The sequence below is a fragment of the Sinocyclocheilus anshuiensis genome, unplaced genomic scaffold (assembly GCF_001515605.1).
Source record: "Sinocyclocheilus anshuiensis isolate Anshui unplaced genomic scaffold, SAMN03320099.WGS_v1.1 scaffold438, whole genome shotgun sequence".
In the NCBI taxonomy this organism is placed as follows: domain Eukaryota; kingdom Metazoa; phylum Chordata; class Actinopteri; order Cypriniformes; family Cyprinidae; genus Sinocyclocheilus; species Sinocyclocheilus anshuiensis.
This window is the reverse complement of record NW_015546118.1, coordinates 215,857-220,867: the sequence shown is the minus strand read 5'-3', so window position 1 is coordinate 220,867 and position 5,011 is coordinate 215,857. Positions and strand designations below refer to the sequence as shown.

General features: G+C 36.0%; 1 protein-coding gene across 1 annotated transcript in view; it reads right to left on the bottom strand.

The window, feature by feature from the left end:
- The window catches only part of LOC107700912 (ephrin-B1-like), a 42,271-nt gene that overhangs the window by 23,116 nt on the left and 14,144 nt on the right, over window positions 1-5,011 (bottom strand). The window lies entirely within an intron of this gene.

Here is a 5,011-nt window from a genome sequence, read left to right as displayed (position 1 = left end):
TGTGTGTGTGTGTGTGTGTATGTGTGTGTGTGTGTGTGTGTGTGTGTGTGTAAGGGGAGATGATTGCAACACAGTCCTTTACACATTTTACTACTAACCGCACAAACACACACAGACATGCCCTAAAACTACATACACATATGCACAGACAAAAACACTTACACAAAAATCCCCTAAAACTACAAACAACATATGAACAAACACACACACACACACTCTAATCAAAAAGACATGGACACATACTAAATAATGGCAAGTAAATATACAAAGCCTTTAAATAAAAACACATCAGTGGAGTTCAGGAGAACTTGTTTTTCCCTGATATATGGTCCTGATCAAACTTAAAAATTGTCTCTGTATAATTTCATTCTGCTGGTTATTTCTGCACTCATGCACACACTCCTTACTGCAGGCTGTTTGCTGGTTTAACACACATAAGCGTGTACGAAACATCTTTACAGACGGATTAACAACAAAAACCTTTTACTGGGGCACAGGCTTCTGTCTATTCACAAAACATGTTGTATGTGTGTTCATGTGCATGCGTCTGTGTCTGAGGTGTGTACAGGATTGTGAAATCCAATTATGACTGAGTGATTACAGCCATTGAGAAGCACAATTATGTTCTCAATGAGAAGAATGGAAACAGATAGACTCATATAAACAAGAATATAAACACACACACTGCAGTTATGATAGCTTATAGTTTGTTTGTTTTTTTTCACTTAAAAGAGTAGAGAGGAAACACATCAATAACTAAAAAATGTGAATGAAAAACAAACCAAAGCAAACAGTAAGTGGCATGTAATTTCATAATAGCAAGTCAGCGGGGATGCACAATATATCTGTATATCTGTACCACATCAGTTATCGACCAATATTAGAGATTTTTTTAATGTATCGATAAAGGGTTTTATATTATATTTGTTTAGTTTTGGTCAAGATTTTTTTAATGAAACAAAAAAAGAAATTAATATTTATTCAACAAAGATGCATTAAGTAGATCAACAGTGACTAGGGTCGTAACGATTAACCGCGAGCCGATTGAAAATCGATTCAAATATGTGACAATTCAAATCGGTTTTAATTTATAATTTGTCTTAAATCTCATTTTGTTAAAAAAAATCGTGAATCGAATCGTGAGTTGAGTGAATCGTTACATCCCTAACAGTGACAGACATTTACAGTGTTACAAAAGATTTAAATTTCAAATTAATGCTGTTCTTTTGAACTTACATAGTGAACTTTGTAAGAAGGACTGAAATTGACACCAAAATGAGTTTGGCAAGACCCAATAATGATAATCTGGCGTATTAAATTGTGACATGCATATGCAATGTTTATCATATTATGAGGTGGTAGGCAGCCCAGAGATTAACGTTTAATGTTGTAACACTTCATAAAAGCAGATATCTGAGGCGGTGACACGCAGAACTAGAGAATATCTGTGTGCGCGTGAGAGAATAAGAGATTTGCATGACTGAAGGAGTTTTGCAGGGTTAAACTTTTTGTGTGACATTTGCCTCTTCTGTCTGCGGCCTCTTCTCTGTTCCTGTCTATCCCTTTCTTTTATCCCTCTGTTTCTAGATCTCTTTTCATCCCTCTCTTTTTTCCCCATCAATGAAGATGTCAAACTCGTGCCCTTCCTCTGACGGCCGGCTATGACTGAACAAATCAGAAACAGAAAGAGAAAGCGAGCGAGGAGGAGGAGGAATCTGACCTCCTCAACTCTAAAGAAAAGACTTCATCACTTCCTGTCAAATCAGCAGCTGCTGAAGACTGAGAATTTCAGAAGCAGGACCTGAGAGGGATTGTTTGCGAATGTGTGTGTGTGTGTGTGTGTGTGTGTGTGTGTGTGTGTGTTGGAAGCTCAAAGAGGTTTCATAATAGGCAGTGCACTCCTAAACACACAGCGCTGATTCTGAGAAGATCTCACCAGCAAATTTAGGTAACCCTTCCTTGTTCCTACAGGAAGTTAAGGAGTTTGTGTGCCTGTGAATGTGCCATGCGTTTGTGTTGTGTGCATCAGATCAGGCCAAACAATCAGGGTTTTTTTGTTTCTTTTATTAACGCTTGTTTACTTTGTGGTAACACCATGAAACTTTATGCTGTCAAATCAATTAATCGTGATTAATCACATCCAAAAGTCTGTGTTTACATGATATATGTTTGCACTGTGTATATATTAGGGCTGTCAAAATGGCTGAAAAACTAAATTCGAATTTTTTACTTAAATATTATCAATATTCGAATTATATTTGAATTTAAAAGGCATAATTTCAGTTAGGGGGAAAAAAAGCTTTTGGCTTCTCTCCTAAAGCCACAAGAGGGGCGCATCGAGCAAAATATTATGCACGTTTCTTCAAAGCATAATAAAATAACACTTTGTTATTTGGATGCACTCAAATGCATCTTTGAAAAAAGTGCATAATGTTTAAAATAATGTTTATAAACCTTATATAATGTTTTTTAAAAGTTGAACTTACATTAATTTTACATAGCTTTCTAAACATGCAGCTCTCTTGTGCGAGACGCGAGTGTAACGGTGATAGATGCCCCTCTAGAAAATGCGATAAATAGGTGTTCTGTGTGAATGGCTTGGTTTCAGTTTTGACCTAAACAACATCTTCCCCGCATTGATTATTCTCTTTTTCTGCAATATTTTGAATGAACAACGTAGCAGCGCCGCATCTAGTGGCTTCAACTGGATAGGCTAACAAAAGCATTAAAATGCAATGACACTTACATCGTCGTCGCATTTTTCTTGCGCCACTGATAAGGCTGCCTGACGCACACCTAAAATTTGAATGCAACGTTTTTGCATTCGAATGTGGATTTTTATTTGAAATTCGACGAATATTCGAAATTCGAAATTTTTTTTGACAGCCCTAGTATGTATATATAAATACACACACATACATGTACATATTTAAGAAATATTTACGTGTGTGTGTGTGTGTGTGTGTGAGAGAGAGAATATATATATTCATATGATTTACGGTATGTTATATATAAACATAAATACATATTACATATATTTTTTAAATATATACATGTATATGTGTATATTTATATATAAATATAAATATACACAGTACACACACATCTATTATGTAAACAAACTTATTTTGGATGCGATTAATCGACTTGACAGCACTAAAGTTAAAGGTAAAAGATATCTTACTTTTACAATATACATGAATTAATAATCTGTTCAGAATTATATAACAATTATGAAATTGTAATATTATAATGAAGTAATATTATAGATGAAAGTTACTCGTATAAAATTGTGTAATTAATGTAAATATAAACAAAAAATATATTAAAAATGAATATTTAAGGAACAAAGACAGAATAACAAAATTCTAGAAAGACACAAATAAACAAATAAACAAATGCTATTTCCTGCTTAAAATTGAATTAAATCAGTAGCACATTAGAGAGTGGGGGAGATGTCTTAATTCAAATTGTAAATGTAATTATCCACACATACACTTCAGTTTCTGTTCACTGTGTGAAACAGAGTTAGACCCACAAGCTTACACACACACACACACACACACACACACACACTCAATAAGAGGCCTCCTCGCTTTTTAAACAAGTGAACACGGGATTAGACCAGGACTGAATGGCACCAATTAAATACTGAATACAGCAGCCATGCAAATCAGCCTCAATCAAGAGGGAGGGGGAGAGAGAGAGAGAGAGACAGACACAGACACCTCTTAACACACAAGCGAATACATTCTGAGAAGGGGCTATAATCACATGTCTTGGCATTAAGTCTAAACTCCACAATGGACCAACATCGGCAACTCATATACACAACACACATAATTTATTTTAAAATTTAAAGACTGGAAAGTTCACTTTTATTTTTGGTGTTTAACATATCCAACTGGAAAATGTAGTCACCTATCTCTCATTAAACAGACACACACACACACACACACACACCCACACACACACACTCAGCATGGCGAGACACAGGGTGTATGTATAGAGTGTGGTGGTCATGTGATTGTCCACTCTCAAGGCAGAGCTCCTACAAGTGGCTCTTTGTCTGCGAGAGAGAGAGAGAGAGAGAGAGAGAGAGAGAGAGAGCGACAGCTTACACATATCCCACTCACAATAACAACTGCACACAAACTCACACACTCAAAAGAAAACACAGAGCCTTGGGCATCTTGTTGAGAATGGGAGAAATGAGTGAATGGAGTCTAAGAGAAATGAGGAATCTCCATAGCAGAACCTCCCATACTCATTAATTCTCTCTCTCTCCTCACACACACACACTTTGGATAAACTTTTTGCAGTTTTAGAATTAAAAAAAAAAAGGATTTACTTCATTTCTATACTGTTTTTACAAAAAAGCACATCTCTGGATGTCCTCAAATTGAGGTTATGTCAGATTTAGGACAAATTAGCCCTCAAAGTATAGCTAAACCAAAACCTACCACCAAAAAAAAAGTTTAATTTTACTTTCTGATTTAAAAGGGTCATGATGTTGCTAAAAAGAACATTATTTTGTGTATTTGGTGTAATGAAATGTGTTTATACGGTTTAAAGTTCAAAGAACACATTATTTTCCACATACTATACATTATTGTTTCTCCTCTATGCCCCGCCTTTCTGAAACGCGTCGATTTTTACAAAGCTCATCGTTCTGAAAAGCAAGGTGTGCTGTGATTGGCCAGCTATCTAGTGCGTTATGATTGGCCGAATACCTCAAGCGTGTGACGGAAATGTTACGCCCCTTACCATACTGTGATGATGCCCTGTCATGCCGGAGCGATGATTCAAAAACATGAAAACCCATTATAAACGAGGCATTCGTTGCATCCAGTGGGGACATAATTATGGATTATAATGACTTATACTGTCTTTTTACGCATTGCGTTGCATCGCGCCGCGTAAACATAAAACCATGTCTGCATTTGTGATCGGAGAAATGACAAACAACAAGCCCTACTCTACACTGCCCAAAAAACTCACTTTAAATATA